This window comes from Rutidosis leptorrhynchoides, chromosome 6 (assembly GCF_046630445.1).
Source record: "Rutidosis leptorrhynchoides isolate AG116_Rl617_1_P2 chromosome 6, CSIRO_AGI_Rlap_v1, whole genome shotgun sequence".
Classification (NCBI taxonomy): Eukaryota; Viridiplantae; Streptophyta; class Magnoliopsida; order Asterales; family Asteraceae; genus Rutidosis; species Rutidosis leptorrhynchoides.
This window is the reverse complement of record NC_092338.1, coordinates 426460624-426479053: the sequence shown is the minus strand read 5'-3', so window position 1 is coordinate 426479053 and position 18430 is coordinate 426460624. Positions and strand designations below refer to the sequence as shown.

The 18430-nt window shown below is 34.9% G+C and overlaps 1 non-coding gene across 1 annotated transcript; it reads right to left on the bottom strand.

The window, feature by feature from the left end:
* Positions 1–16263: 16263 nt before the first annotated feature.
* On the bottom strand, positions 16264–16370 carry LOC139856420 (small nucleolar RNA R71). The gene has a single exon (XR_011761902.1). It is a non-coding gene; the product is annotated as a small nucleolar RNA R71 (small nucleolar RNA).
* Positions 16371–18430: the final 2060 nt, after the last annotated feature.

Here is an 18430-nt window from a genome sequence, read left to right as displayed (position 1 = left end):
TAATATAAAAATAAATAATAATAATAATACTCTGTAATAAATAATAAATAAATATATATATATAATATATATATATATAGTATAGGGTAGTTTTATATTAGATTAGTTCGGGTTATGTAAAGGTTATTTTACGGGTTTTTGAAGTCGAAATTCTGTCCGTATAACACTACGCGATAAATACTCAATGTAAGTTATGTTCTCCTTTTTAAATTAATGTCTCGTACTTAAGTTATTATTATGTTTATTTAAGACGAAGTAATCATGATGTTGGGCTAAAAATATTAAAATTGGGTAATTGGGTTTTGTACCATAATTGGGGTTTGGACAAAAGAACGACACTTGTGGAAATTAGACTATGGGCTATTAATGGGCTTTATATTTGTTTAACTAAATGATAGTTTGTTAATTTTAATATAAAGATTTACAATTAGATGTACCTATAAATAACCATATACACTCGATCGGACACGATGGGCGGGGTATTTATATGTACGAATAATCGTTCATTTAACCGGACACGGGAATGGATTAATAGTCTATGGAATTATTAAAACAGGGGTGAAATTATGTACAAGGACACTTGGCGTAATTGTTAACAAAGTATTAAACTTTGGATTACACGCAGTCGATATCCTGGTGTAATTATTAAACAAAGTATTAAAACCTTGTTACAGTTTAAGTCCCCAATTAGTTGGAATATTTGACTTCGGATATAAGGATAATTTGACGAGGACACTCGCACTTTATATTTATGACTGATGGACTGTTATGGACAAAAACCAGACGGGCATATTAAATAATCCAGGACAAAGAACAATTAACCCATGGGAATAAACTAAAAATCAACACGTCAAACATCATGGTTACGGAAGCTTAAATAAGCATAATATATTTTATTTCATATTTCCTCGTACTTTTATTTATTGTCATTTTAATTATTGTTATTTATTTTATATTGTTAGTTAAATATCGTCATTTACTTTACGCTTCGCTTAAAATATAAAATCGACAAACCGGTCATTAAACGGTAAAACCCCCTTTTATATATTATCAATATAATATATTTTGTACAAATATAATTGTTTAAAAATATAGTGTGCAATAAGCCCGCTCCCTGTGGAACGAACCAGACTTACTAAAAACTATACTACTCTACGATTAGGTACACTGCCTATAGTGTTGTAGCAAGGTTTAGGTATATCCCTTCTGTAAATAAATAATTAAAACTTGTGTAATTTGTATCGCTTTTCGTATCAAAAATATATAGTATTTCACGTACACCACGCTACCACATCAACAATAAATCACAAAATCATCATTCCCTTCAGGCAATGACAATATAGGTGCCGTTGTTAACTTTTTCTTTAACAATTGAAATGCTCTTTCTTGCTCATCCTTCCATTCAAATTTCTTCCCTTTATGTGTTAATGCAGTCAAGGGTTTTGCTATTTTGGAAAAATCTTGGATGAATCTTCTGTAGTAACCAGCCAATCCCAAAAATTGGCGTATTTGCGTCTGGGTTTTCGGTGTTTCTCACTTCTCAACGGTTTCAATCTTTGCTGGATCAACTTGAATACCTTCTTTGCTCACTATATGACTGAGGAATTGAACTTCTTTCAACCAAAATGCACACTTTAAAAATTTAGCGTACAATTTTTCCTTCCTCAACAATTCTAGCACTTTTCTCAAATGTTCTTCGTGCTCTTGATCATTTTTAGAAGAAATAAGTATGTCATTGATGAAGACAATGACAAACTTATCAAGATATGGTCCACACACTCGGTTCATGAGGTCCATGAATATAGTTGGTGCGTTAGTTAATCCAAACGGCATAACCATAAACTCATAATGACCGTAACATGTTCTAAAAGCCGTCTTCGGAATATCATCCTCCTTCACCCGCATTTGATGATATCCGGATCGTAAATCGATCTTCGAATAAACCGACAAGCCTTGTAGTTGATCAAATAAGTCGTCGATTCTCGGTAGTGGATAACGGTTCTTGATGGTAAGTTTGTTCAACTCTCTGTAGTCGATACACAACCTGAATGTACCATCCTTCTTTTTAACAAACAAAACAGGAGCTCCCCACGGTGATGTGCTTGGTCGAATAAAACCATGCTCCAAAAGTTCTTGTAATTGACTTTGTAATTCTTTCATTTCACTGGGTGCGAGTCTGTATAGCGCACGAGCTATCGATGCAGCCCCGGGTACAAGATCTATTTGAAATTCAACGGATCGATGTGGAGGTAGTCCCGGTAATTCTTTTGAAAATACATTGGGAAATTCTTTTGTGACGGGAACATTGTCGATGTTCTTTTCTTCGTTTTTTACTTCTTCGATGTGTGCTAGAATGGCATAGTAACCTTTTCTGATTAGCTTTTGCGCCTTCAAATTACTAATAAGATTTAACTTCGCGTTGCTCTTTTCTCCGTACACCATTAAGGGTTTTCTCTTTTCGCGCATAATGCGAATCGCATTTTTGTAACAAACGATCGCTGCTTTCACTTCTTTCAACCAGTCCATGCCAATTATCACATCAAAACTCCCTAACTCTACTGGTATCAAATCAATCTTAAACGTTTCGCTAACCAGTTTAATTTCTCGATTCCGACATATTTTATCTGCTGTAATTAATTTACCGTTTGCTAATTCGAGTAAAAATTTATTATCCAAAGGCGTTAATGGACAACTTAATTTGGTACAAAAATCTCTACTCATATAGCTTCTATCCGCACCCGAATCAAATAAAACATAAGCAGGTTTTTCATCGATAAGAAACGTACCCATAACACGCTCTGGGTCTTCCTGTGCTTCTGCCACATTAATATTGAAAACTCTTCCTCGGCCTTGACCATTATTGTTCCCCTGATTGGGACACTTACTTTTGTAATGGCCCTTTTTCCCGCATCCGAAACAAGTAACGTTGGCATTTTCTATTCCATTAACCCTTGGTCCGTAAATTTCACACTTTGCCACACTATACCCCTTTCTCTTACACTTGGTACATGATACCGAACAGTAAGTAGTCAGATGGTACCCTTCACACCTTATGCACGAAATTTTCTGATTTTGGTTGCCATTTTTGTTATTGAGATAGTTGTTGGGATTGTTGTTGTTGGGACGTTTGTTGTATTTGTTATGGGGGTTATTGTAGTTATTGTTGGGATTGCGATTTTTGTTGCGGTTAATGTTTCGGTTGTTGTGGTTGTTATAACGATTGTTGTTGTTGTTGGATTGGTGACCCTTGTCACTGTTTTCTTCCCACTTTCTCTTGACTTGCTTCATTTTGGCCTCTTCAGCCGCCTGCTCTTTAATTCTTCCCTCAGTCTGATTTATGAGCTTGTGAGCCAGTCGACTTGCCTTTTGTATGGAGGTGGGCTCGTTTGAACTCACATCCTCCTGAATCCTTTCTGGTAGTCCTTTTACAAATGCATCGATCTTCTCCTCTTCATCCTCGAACACTCCTGGACACAATAGGTACAACTCTGTGAATTGTAGTTCGTATGTGGTAATATCGAACCCCTGTGTTCGTAATCCTCTAAGCTCTGCCTTGAGCTTATGGACCTCGTTTCTGGGACGGTACTGCTCATTCATCAAGTGTTTGAAAGCTGACCACGGTAGTGTGTAAGCAGCATCTTGTCCCACTTGTTCGAGATAGGTGTTCCACCATGTTAACGTAGTACCTGTGAAGGTATGTGTGGCGTACTTTACCTTGTCTTCTTCAGCACATTTGCTTATAGTAAACACAGATTCGACCTTCTCAGTCCAACGTTTCAGTCCTACTGGTCCTTCAGTCCCGTCGAATTCCAGAGGCTTACAGGCAGTGAAAGCCTTGTAGGAGCATCCTACACGGTTTCCTGTGGAGTTAACTCTACTGCTAGACCCTGAGTTATTGTTGTTGTTTTGCATTGCAGCCTGTACTGCGGCTATGTTTGCAGCAAGGAATGCACGGAAATCTTCTTCGCTCATATTCAAGTTCTGTCGAGTAGTCGGTGCCATTTCCTTCAAAAATAGCCAAAAGAGTTAAGTTAATCATATGGAATATTAAGAGTAGTCAATAGTATTTCGTAGCATAATGTGAACTTATTTATAAAAGCCTTTTATTCATATTAGCGTTTTATAATTTTAGTTCAGGTAGTACCTACCCGTTAAAGTTCATACTTAATAGCTAGCGCAAAAATTAACTACTACTATCGAAATAATATTCTATCATGAAAAACTTAATTCATTAACATTTCACACTTAAACTTTCGATACAATATCATACAATCATACAATACCGTTATTTTACATATAGCATGAAATAAGGCACACGATGACCATACTACCAGGCAGCTGTTAGGACAATTCTAGTGAAACTCAAACTGTTCAGTGAAGGCAATAAAGAAACGTAATTCATAAGACCAGAAACAAGTCATGCATTCGGTTTTCACTAGTACTATTTCTCATCCTTGATCAAGTGGGGAATAACCGTTGTGACCGTTGGCAAGGCAGTATGTTGTAACGTCGTCAAAAGGACGAGGGTTACGTAATATCCAACAATGCCGTAACAAGTTAAAAACCTTATCTCTTACCCCAACTACAAAATCTGTCACTTGTGGAAATGTTTCATTAAGAAGTTGCAAGCCGATGTTCTTTTTCTCAATTTGATGAGAGGCGAACATCACTAACCCATAAACGTAACATGCTTCCTTATGTTGCATGTTTGAAGCTCTTTTGAATGAATGAAATCCTATATTGGGGTATTCGGAGTCAAAATAGGCCCTCAACCCGTGGCAAAAAATTGCATTAGGGTTTCCCGCACACATAGCCTTATAGAAAATATGACGTAACTTAAGGTTTCCCCAATGCGATATACACCACCTATCGAAGGAAAACCTTTTATAAACTAAGGCATGCCTGGAACGTCTTACAAACTAATTTTGTCATAAATAATTGAGCCGAGGAATCCTGACCAACTCTTGACAAGATTTCATCAATCATGTCCCGTGGTAGGTCTTCTAAAATATTCGGTTGTCTATCCTTAACGTCCATTTTGTATTTTTATACTATAAAAGAGAAGAAAAATTAGATCTTGTAAAGGATGATAGAATACAAACATTACAAGCAATTTTTACATACAGCATAAAAGTACAAGCACACTACAGTACACATATTACACAGCATGATTACAATTCTTTATTCCGACTCACTTGTTCCTCCTCCTCGGACTTGGTTCGTATTGCTAATTTCCTAGGAATACATGGTGTTCCTCTAATACGAGCCGTCGTTTTCACAAATGGTTTAGAAAAACCTGGTGGCTTAGATGTTCCCGGGTTATAGTTAAAGTTTAAGAAATACGGGTGTTTATGATATATCCCATCGGGATATTTCATGTTAACATATAGTTCATTGGTTTTGGACTCGGGTTTTTCTATTTTTATAATTTTTCCCTTATTATTTTCTTTTACCTTATTAAATTGAGCCAGGGTAATTTCTATAACATCATCGGAATCCTCGTCGGGATCCGATTCATCAGAAAATTGGTAATTTTCCCAATATTTTGCTTCCTCGACGGAAACACCATTGACCTTTTTAATTTTGGTCCATGGGTTGAGGATTTTCTTTTATTTATCTGTTTTTATGTGGTTCTTAATATTTCTTCCTCCGAAACCTCTTCTTCCGGTTCCTCTTCTTCCGGAATTTGTGAATCTTCCCAAAATACATTCGACTCTTCATTATTATTGGGTGAGTCGATGGGATTTGTACTAGAGGTAGACATCTATCACACAATAGCAAGCACGTTAAGAGATTAATATATCACATAATATTTACATATAAAAATATATAGTTTCCAACAAACGTGTTAAGCAATCGTTTTTAAAGAAAAACACGGTCGAAGTTCAGACTCACTAATGCATCTTAACAAACTCGATAAGACACACTAATGCAAATTTCTGGTTCTCTAAGACCAACGCTCGGATACCAACTGAAATGTCCCGTTCATATTGATTATAAATGTTTCACATTAATTGGTTTCGTTGCGAGGTTTTGACCTCTATATGAGACGTTTTTCAAAGACTGCATTCGATTTTTAAAACAAACCATAACCTTTATTTTATCGATAAAGGTTTAAAAAGCATTACGTAGATTATCAAGTAATGATAATAAAAAATATAGCGTTTACACACGACCATTACATAATGGTTCACAATAATATTTTACAACAATTTATTTTCCGAATGCAGTTTCCAAACAATATTATACAAGCATGCTGACTCCAAATCTTGTCCTTAATTAGCATGCGACAGCGGAAGCTCTTAATAATCACCTTAGAATAAACATGCTTTAAACGTCCACAAAAATGTTGGTGAGTTATAGGTTTAATCTTTATCATAAATCATAATAATAATAATAGGCCACAAGATTTCAATCATAACCGCACACGTAACCCGTGTACAAAATAATACGCGTAACCCGCGAATTAAAAATCATTCATATGGTGAACACCTGGTAACCGACATTAACAAAAATGCATCTAGAATATCCCCATCATTCCGGGACTCTCATCGGACATGATAAAATCGAAGTACTAAAGCATCCGTAACCCGGATGGGGTTTGTTAGGCCCAATAGATCTATCTTTAGGATTCGCGACAATTAGGGTTTCTGTTCCCTAATTCTTAGATTACCAGACTAAAAAGGGTGATATTCGGTTTAATAATCCAACCATAGAATGTTGTTTCAAGTACTTGTGCCTATTTTATAAAACATTTATAAAACTGCATGTATTCTCATCCCGAAAATATTTGGTAGTAAAAATGGGACTATAACTCACTTTCACATATTATCAATTCGTCGAGAATTAGACTTGGCCACGGGTCGATTCACGAATCTATAACAAATATATACATATATATTAAAGTATGATCGAAATATATTAACAACATTTTTTTATTACTTTTTAACGATTTAAATTTGTTAAGTTAACAGTCCAACTTTAGTAGTCCGCAATTAGTTGTCTACAGTTACTAGTAAAGAAATAAATTAATATATATTATCTCGAATCAATCCACGACCCAGTGTATACAAGTCTCAGACTCGATCATAACTCAAAGTATATATATTATTTTGGAATCAACCTCAACCCTGTATAGCTAACTCGAACATTACTGCATATAGAGTGTCTATGGTTGTTCCAAATAATATATATAGATGACGTCGATATGATATGTCAAAATATTGTATACGTGTCTATGATCTATCAAGATTACATAATATATATTAAATAACATGTATAATACAATATAAGTTAATTAAGTTATGGTTAGTATAGATTTGTTATAAAATTTTCGTAGTTAAACTAGTAAATCTAACCAATTTTGTTTTACCCATAATTTCTTCGTTATAAATCCGTTTTGAGTGAATCAAGTTGCTATGGTTTCATAATGAACTGAAATTTATGAAACTAAATAGAAAAAGTATAAGTTTATAGTCAGAAATACATGTTACAAGTCATTTTTGAAAGAGGTAGTCATTTCTGTCGAAAAAACGACATCTTGATGACCATTTTGAAAAACATACTTTCACTTTAAGTTTAACCATGATTTTTGGATATAGTACCATGTTCATATGAAATATCATTTTTCCAGAAAACAAACTTCAAATTCAAAGATTACGATAGTTTTTATTTTTCCAACCCAAAATAGCCTCCGGTTTTACTACAACGGCGTATGTCCGGTTTTACGGTGTTCTTCGTGTTTCCAGGTTTTAAATCATTAAGTTAGCATATCATATAGATATAAAAAATGTCTTTAGTTGATTTTAAAAGTTAAGTTAGAAGGATTAACTTTGTTCGAGAACAAGTTTAGAATTCACTAAACTATGTTCTAGTGATTACAAGTTATAATCTTCGAATAAGATAGTTATATATATATGAATCGAATGATGTTATGAATATCATCACTACCTCAAGTATAGTAGGTAAACCTACTGGAAATGAAAAGAAATAATCTTGAGCTTGAATGGATCTTTGATGGCTTGGAAGTTCTTGAAGTAGAATCATGACACGAAAATAATTTCAAGTAAGATTACTACTCGAATTAAGATAGTTATAGTTATAGAAATCGAATCAAAGTTTGAATATGAATATTACCTTGAATAAGAAAGATAACCTACTGTAAATAACAAAGGTTTCTTGATCTTAGATGATTGATTGGAATGGATTAGAAAGCTTGGAAGTAAACTAGTAAACTTGAAAGTGTTATTGAAGTGTTCTTGAGTAGTTATTTTGTAGGTTGATTTATGTTAGGATTTTTGAACTAGATTGATGTAGATTTTGATGAGGATGATGAAGAACTCTTAGAACATGAAGAGAGAACTTGAGAGAGAGTGGTTTGATGCATAAAAGTTGGAAAATAAAAGTGTTTGTGTGAGTGCATAATTTCGTGAATTAATAGTCAAGATATAGGCTCCATTAGTTTGTATTTTTGTTAGATATTTCATGCTAGTTGCCAAAATGATGGTTCCCACATGTTTAGGTGACTCATTAAGGCTGCCAAGAGCTGATCATTGGTGTTTACTATTGGTATATACCAATAGTAAATACATTTAGAAGCTGGGAATTGTACGAGTACGAATACGGATTGAATACGAGTAAATAGTGTTTACTGTAGCAAATAGTATTTTACTGTAGCAAAGAGAAAATTTACTGTAGTAAATAGTGTTTACTGTAGCAAATAGTGTTTTACTGTACATCTTTGATTTAATTGTATTTTTTCTTATATATATATATATATATATATATATATATATATATATATATATATATATATATAATAAAAACTTACATCATAAAATAAATAAAACGATTATATAATTACCACAAGTTATGACGTTCGTGAATCATCAGGCAAACTGGGTGGTCAAGCGTTAACACTAAATCCGTTTCAATTAATCAAGTCTTAACAAGTTTGATTGCTTAACATGTTGGAAACATTTATTCATGTAAATATTAATCTCATATAATATATAATCCTGGAAAAGTTCGGGTCACTACACTAAATTTAAATGATGAACACGAAAATGAAATTCGAAGTTAGAGCTTACCGCTGGTATCACCTTGTAGCTAAGAACGAGGAGAACAAAGTTCCCTCTTACGCTTTCGATCGAATCACGAATCTTCCTTTCCAAAAATCCCTTTGAATCCAATAGAGTTTTTAAGTTTGAGCGGAAAAATGGGAAAGAAAAGGAAAAAGAAATGAAATGAGTGGATGGGATTTAAGATCCCAATCTGGCACACACGCGAAATGACCAAAATGCCCTCATATTTCCTTTTAAATTGCGATATTCGGAACCAGCTTAGCATCATCGCCACGCCGTGGCCTCCATTTCTCGCGCCGCGATAATACACTAGGTATGGGGTTCGTTTTACAAGCCATCTGATCTTGAAACTAATTAAACGTCGCGCCGCGGCTCCTTCTGTCGCGTCGCGACCCAAAACGTGGTATGATCATTTCTCGCATACATGAACTTTAACACACGAACATGTCTCAAACCCTTCATACAGTAGTCGTACATACACGATACACCTATATATCATACACGGGGAAAACGGGGTGTTACAACTCTCCCCCACTTAGATTCGATCACGTCCTCGTGATCCTAGTCACTTAACCAATCCGAACCTACACCTTACTCATTAACCCGAAGGTTAATCCACTAACTAAAACCACACTTGCACGCATTCCGAGCCGTGCAATACACACACCATCCGTAGTCTATATCAATCACCTAGAATACGCGAAATCGCCACGTATTATTCCAACTCCTCTAGGCAATTCATCTCAAGGAGTCACCTTTAACCACTAAATCGTCACCCGCGATTTATTAATATCCACAAATCCGAGCACTAAAATTTGCTCAATCCCTCACGTCGGGAAAACTCAACCAATCTCGTACCGAGATATCAACTCCTAGTGTACCCATACCAAGTACATTGCTAGTAACAACCACGTACCAAAATAAAGTCAACCATCTAACCGATGAAGACCGAAAAGAAGCGAATCCTTACGGATAGCACTTACCACATAACAACCCTTGTAGTGCGCAAACACGGCTATTACGCAACTACCGCAACATCATAAGCAAACAGTTAAAACCGATAGAGCCCAAACGACTATGGCAACGCTAATACCAAGGTGTACAAAATAGACTATTGTCACACCCGCAACAACATGTGAGCGAAACACGGCTATCGCATCACTAATCACACAACATGGTCTTCACGACCCTACCATTGGCGTATAAAACAACCAATAGTTCACACATCCAACACATGAAGGCTGGCCGAAACTACACGCGCCTTAGCGAATTCGCACCACACGCGACTCACCACCTCCACCGTAACAACAATCGGGATTGGCCGAACTACACGCGCCCTAGTGAATCCGAACTACACGAGAATCACTATCCCAATAGAATGACCGCATCCACATGTGACATTGTGAATCCGAACTACACGAGACTCACTTCCTTAATATAATGACCACATCCACACGTGTCATTGTGAATTCGAACTATACGAGACTCACTTCCACAATAAGATGATCGAACTACACGTGTCATCGTGAATCCGCATCCACACGTGATGCACCTCCCAAATCTCAACACAGGAATGGTACTCCCATTCCCCATCGGTACTCGCATTTCTCGATAACGTTATACCATTCCGATATAACACTACTCCCAAGATGCAGTTAGCGGACCACGTCAACGGCAATAACCCACCAATCACACACGCTCTTTTGGCCTCATACAACGAGTAGTGTAACATCGCGCACTGCTGCACCATAGTGAATCCTAACGAAATACACTAACCATCAACACACGCTCTTTTGGCCTCAATCACAACGAGAAGTGTAACATCGCGCACTGCTACACCATAGTGAATCCTAACGGATTACACTAGCCATCCACCCCAAACAAATATCCATTAGTGTACTTAACCCTGCGTAACACTAACCCTCAGGTGGTGTCTTAACACCGCGACTAACCCACCCAAGTAAATCCATCACACACATACGCGCTTCATACGTACGCGTACACAACGCTAACACAACCGAGCAAGAACCGCTTATATCGCACATAGGCACAAAACAATAATTCTCCATAATAGAATCCGCCACACACATCCCTTAACCGAGGGATCTCACCTTGCTCGTCAAACACGTCCATTACCTCTAATTGAGATTCGCCACATTACCACCTCGGTGATTATTTAAATCCAAAACTATAAGTACAATTTATTCCAAATGGTACTTTTACCACAATCGATCAACGTAGGTCTCAACGCTAGCTCCGAATCCATACGAGCATCGTCCAATATCAACACACTGGAACATCTTCGTGCGAGAGTTCAAACTCCCCCACTTAGAACTCCGTTCCGTAACCACATCATCGAGATAAAGGTATCATATGATATACACTTCACAATACCTTGCCCTATCCTTGAGCATACAAAGGATTTTAACCAATCCTTAAACACTTCGAACAAAAAGTTTACCACAATTACACAAACTTTAAACTTGCAATCCTCCGATTGCTCTAGCTTGTCAAATTTCCACCTAGTCACTCATGTACCTAAGGGTTTCTCTCCGGTACCCTAAGTACAATGTAACCGCAACATCATCGGAGTCGAATACCACGCTAGTAGGTATGAAAGAGGCACCTAATATCGCGTCACGCAGACTCCATTACGAACGCACATCGAGATCAAACACTCGATCCTCAGGGTTTTATACACCCGTCGACCCTCATGGTTTACCAACTTCAACACGAAAGCAAACACGAGCTTAACGACTGAACACCAAAGCCCATACCCATGGCTTGGTAGAAACATTTCCCGAACACTAAGGAATGCTTCGTTGCACCAAATCTTACGCCCTTCATCCGTCAATCCATACGCCACTATAGGGTAATTCCATTAGGAATGTCACCCCTAACAATAATATGCACAACACGATGCAATTAACAAATCCGAACTCAATCGGCACATAATAAATAATCAAAGGACAATTTTATTAAAACGAAATGTACCTTAACGTCTCCTTGCCGCACCCATCCCCGCTAACTCGGGACATTTCGACTTACGATGTCCTTCCTCTTGGCAATTGAATCACACCATCACCCTTTGGCATCGAACATTCCCAAGACTTGTGACCCCTCACGCCACAATTGTAACATCTAGACGCATGATAATGCTAAAATCGAACATATATTTCATAGCATTATCCTTCAAGAAAGACAAGCTTTTGGTTGCAATTGTTCTATTTACAAGTGATATTCGTTTAAATAATAAAAGGTGAAGACAAAAGACAGATTCGACGATTTGAAGACGCAAACAACCAAAAAGCTAAAAAGTACAAATTACAATCCAAGAGGTTCAATTTATTGATGAGAAACGTCTAAAAATTACAAGAGTAGGAGCCGCAAAACGCAAAGTACAAGATATTAAATAGTACGAAAGGAAGTTCGAAAATCCGGAACCGGGACATGAACCAACTTTCAACGCGCGACGCAATGGAGCGAAAATTACAAGTCAACTATGAACATAAATACAATATAATATATAAATAATTCTTAAAATTATATATATATATATATATATATATATATATATATATATATATATATATATATATTATATATATTTAATAAAACCGTCAGCAACAAGAAAACAAAGTTATGTGAGCTGGATCAGAGGGCCATGCGATCGCATGGCCTGGAAGCTTTAAATCCATGCGATCGCATGGCAGTCTGTAGCAGGCCAAGTCATATAAAATTCGCGTGTTTTGGCCGAATTTATTACACCTTTTTCAATCTCTCTCTCACGATATATATATATATATATATATATATATATATATATATATATATATATATATATATATAATTTTATAATTATAATTTTAATTTAAGATTAATAATAATAAGATTATGTTAGCAAATGTTGTAAGTGTGTAAGTCGAAATTCTGTCCGTGTAAAGCTACGCTATTATTAATCATTGTAAGTTATGTTCAACCTTTTTAAATTAATATCTCGTAGCTAAGTTATTATTATGCTTATTTAAGCCGAAATAATCGTGATGTTGGGCTAAATATTAAAGACGGGGTAATTGGGCTTTGTACCATAATTGGGGTTTGGACAAAAGAACGACACTTGTGGAAATTAGACTATGGGCTATTAATGGGCTTTATATTAACTAAACGATACCTCGTTAATTTAATATAAAGATTACAATTTGACGTATCTATATATAACCACATACACTTAATCGGGTACGGTGGGCAGGATATCTATAAATACGAATTATCGTTCATTTTACCGGACATGAGGATGGATTAATAGTTAATGGACTCATTAAAACAGGGGTGGATTACATTCAAGGCTAATTGGTGTAATTGTTAACAAAGTAGTAAAACCTTGGATTACACGCAGTCGATAACCTGTGTATTAATTAAACAAAGTATTAAGACCTTGTTACAATTCGAATCCCCAATTAGTTGGAATATTTGACTTCGGGTATAAGGATAATTTGACGAAGACTCTCGCACTTTATATTTATCACTGATGGACTATTATGGACAAAACCGTATGGACATATCGAATAACCCAGGACAAAGGACAATTAACCCATGGTAATAAACTAAAATCAACACGTCGAACATCATGATTACGGAAGTTTAAATAAGCATAATTCCTTTATTTTATATCTCGTCGCACTTTTATTTACTGTCATTTTATTTATCGCACTTTTAATTATCGTACTTTTTAATTATCACAACTTTTATTTACTGTCATTTTATTTATCGCACTTTAATTATCGTCATTTACTTTACGCTTTAAATTAAGTTATATTTATTTTTAATATTTTACATTAGGTTTTAACTGCGACTTAAGACATAAAATGGACAAACCGGTCATTAAACGGTAAAACCCCCCCTTTTATAATAATAATATTACTTATTTATATATATATGTATACAAATATAGTTTTAAAAATATAGCGTTAAACTTGGCTAGCTCACTGCGGAACGAACCGGACTTACTAAAAACTACGCTACTGTACGATTAGGTACACTGCCTATAAGTGTTGTAGCAAGGTTTAGGTATATTCCACTCTATAAATAAATAAATAACTTGTGTAAAATTGTATCGTATTTAATAGTATTTTGCATTAAAAATCTAACTATTTCGTACCCCTCTGCTTTAACATCAAGTATTTTTGGCGCCGCTGCGAGGGACTGCCGAAGCGAAACGCTATATAATTTTTTTTTTAAGTTTTTAAACTATTTTTGTAAAAATATAAAAAAAATTAAATGTAAAAATTTAAAAATATAAAAAGAAAAATATATTTCTATATTTTTAAGTGTTTAAATTAAAAGGTTTATATTTTTACTGTTAAAAGTTATAAAAACTAATAAGTAAATTATTTTATTTATTTATAAGTTTTATTTAAGTTATTTTTTTTTATTTTATTAAAAAAATAAAATAAATATATATAAGTATTCGGGCCTGGTACTATAGCAGCCCAAGACCTGGCCTGGTATCCGAAACCATGCGATCGCATGGCCCAGCCATATAAAACTCATGCAATCGCATGAGGCTGTCTGACAGGTCTGATCCCAGCATTATTATTATGCAGTAGGGTTTTATTATTAATTATTATTATTTATTAACCCTAATTAGGGTTTAATTATTTAATTAGTTTTTAATATTTAGTTTTATTTTTAATTAATTTGTAATATTTAGTTTAAATTAGTTTTATTAGTTTTAAAATTGATACTTTTATAAAATAAATAATATAAAAATAATATTTTTATAAAAAATTGTATCTTTATAACTTTAGTTTTATTTTTATATTTTCGTATTTTTTTTAGTTTAATTCGTAATTTATATTTATCCTTCGTAATTAGTTTTAAACTTAGTATTTTGCCGTAGTTATTTTATATTTCTAGATTTTTAGGCTTTGCCGTAAAAACCCTTAAGTGCTTTTTCTTTAGACTAAGATTTAGGTGCTTTAGAATTTTGCGACGCCGTTTTAAGATTTTAGTACTTTTTAAGTTATTGCCGTTTTGAATATAGAATTTCTTTTAAGCTTTAATACCTTTAGACTTAAATTTTAAATTTTAGTTTCTAGACTTTTAAGTTTCGATGCTGCATTTTATTATTTTTCGACGCTTAATTTTTGACCTTTTATTTTTCGACGTTTTTCGACGCAGTCTTTTTCTTTCTTATCTCTCGACACTCTAGTTTTTAGGACATAGAATTTTCTATTTCTTCTCTAAAATTTCAAAACGAAAAATTATTTTAAGCTGTTAAATTGATAGACATCCAAAATTTTCTGGTTCGTAGTAATAGTTGGATTTGTTAGTGGCGAGTTGTGGGCTTCCGATTTATAGGGTCCTGGCTACCTGCTGCATCTATTGGCTATTCGAAACGTGGGCAAAATCATAAAAGTCTATTAATTTGATAACTTATATAATTTTTATCTTTTATAACTAATAGGATATTCAGTTAATGCACCGAGCAAAACGTTCACCACCTTTTATATGTTCACCACCTGTAACTCGATCAAGACATCTAGCCAATATTGTCGCCGTTGATTTTTCTTTAGAATCATCATCCAGTCGACCAAGTACTCCAATTCAAATTTCCGATAATCCATTTTTTGAACCCGACCTTACAATTGAGAATCCGGAGGATATTCAGGGACAATTCAGAGATCCTGAACCACTAATCATTCCTCCTTAACCACAAATTACTCATCTAGAGATTGTCGAGGAAGAAACCATTAAGTCAGAATCCTCTAGTGATTCTGATTCAATAAATTTAATCATGGAAAATCTGGAACCTCTAAGTAAGGAAGACCGAATGAGAGCTAAACGCACTGGCCAAGGTCACGCAATTACTCAACCAGACATTAATGCGCCAGATTATGAAATCAAATGACAAATCCTACACATGGTAACTAATCAATGCCAATTTAGTGGTGCGCCGAAAGAAGATCCAAACAAACATCTTCGAACCTTTAATAGGATCTGTACTCTATTTAAAATCAGAGAAGTTGAGGATGAACAGATCTATCTCATGTTATTTCCCTGGACTTTAAAGGGAGAAGCCAAAGATTGGTTAGAATCATTACCTGAAGGCTCGATTGATACATGGGACGTTTTAGTTGAAAATTTTCTTAAACAATTCTTTCCGGCATCTAAAGCCGTGAGACTTCAAGGAGAAATAGTTACGTTCACACAAAAGCCAAATGAAACTCTATATGAGGCATGGACAAGATTTGAAAAGTTGTTAAGAGGATGTCCGCAACATGGTTTAGACACTTATCAAATAGTACAAATATTCTATCAAGGATGCAACATCACTACAAGAAAAGACATAGACATAGCAGCTGGTGGTTCCATTATGAAGAAAACCGCAACTGAAGCTTATAAAATTATTGATAACACTGCTTCCCACTCACATGAGTGGCATCAAAAAAAAAGATATCATTAGATCATCTAAAGCGGCTAGAGCCGATTCTAGCCATGACTTTGATTCCATTTCCGTAAAGATAGATGCTATCGAAAGACGAATGGAAAATATGACTAAGGATATTCACTCAATACGAATTAGTTGTGAGCAGTGTGGAGGACTACATTTAACAAAAGATTGTCTCAGTATTGAACAAACAATGGAACAAAGAGAGAATGTTTCATACATGAACCAAAGGCATGGAAATAATTATCAGAATAATTATCAACCGCCAAGACCAATCTACAATCAAAATCAGAACTATAACCGAAATGTTCCATACAACAACCAACAAGGTCCTAGCAATCAACAAGTATCCAATAATACTTACAATCAGCAAAGACCTATTTTTAAAAATTAACCACCACCAACCGATGATAAAAAGCCAAATTTAGAAGACATGATGTTGAAGCTAGTTGAATCTCAAACTCAATTTTTCACATCTCATAAACAAATCAATGAACAAAATGCTCAAGCATTTAGAAATCAACAAGCTTCAATCCAAAATTTGGAACAAGAAGTAAGCAACCTAGCAAGGTTGATAGGTGAAAAAAAACCGGGAAGTCTACCTAGCGATACAAATGCTAACCCCCGGAATGAAACAGCTAAAGTCATTACCACGAGAAGTGGTATTACGCTTAAACCACCTAAAATGCCTGTAAATTCTGATGACTCTATTACTACTCCACAAGAACCACAATCTGAGCAAGAGAAGGAAACAGAACCGGTAGTTGAAAAGGTTAATGAAGATAACACAGTTAAGGCAAAACCTTATGTTAAACCATACCAACCACCACTTTCTTACCCGAGTAAAATAAGAAAAGAAAGACTTGAAGCCGAGCAATCCAAATTCTTGGATATGTTTAAACAAATAAATATCAATCTTCCTTTCATTGATGTGATTTCAGGAATGCCTAGATATGCTAAATTCTTGAAAGATCTAATCACAAATAGAAAAAAATGGAAGAACTCTCGGTTGTTACAATGAATGCTAATTGTTCTGCAGTACTATTGAATAAGATACCAGAAAAATTATCAGATCCAGGAAGTTTCACAATTCCATGTTTTCTGGATAGTCTTAGTTCAATAGAAGCATTGGCAGACTTAGGTGCTAGTATAAATTTAATGTCGTATTCATTATACACTAAACTAGACCTTGGAGAATTGAAACCAACAAGAATAAGCATACAACTAGCCGATCGATCAGTAAAATATCTTAGAGGGATAATGAAAAACATGCTAGTTAAAGTTGGTACTTTAGTATTTCCAGTAGATTTTGTTATTCTGGACATGGAAGAAGATTCTCGAGTTCCTCTCATATTAGGAAGACCATTCTTAAACACGGCTAAAGCAATAATAGACGTGTTCGGTAAGAAACTGACCCTAAGTACAGAGGACGAGAGTGTTACCTTTTCAGTTGATAGAGCCATGCAACAACCGTAATCTGCAGATGATACATGTTATTATATTCAAACTATAGATTCACATGCAGAATTGTTAGAAGAATTTCCAGAATTACAAGGAACAGGAGAATGTTCTTTAGGAGAAGGAACTGAACCAATTAATGAATCTGAAATGTTAGCTACACTCATGGCTAATGGATATGAACCAACAACAGAAGAAATTCAAATGCTAAAAGAGGAAGACAGATATCGATATAAATCATCGATAGAAGAATCACCGACATTAGAGTTAAAGCTACTTCTAAACCATTTGGAATACGCTTATTTACATGGCGAATCTGAATTACCTGTAATAATATCGTCTTCTCTTACGGAAAATGAAGAATCTCAACTCATTTCCATACTAAAAGCTCATAAACCAGCTATTGCATGGAAGATTCATGACATTAAAGGCATAAGTC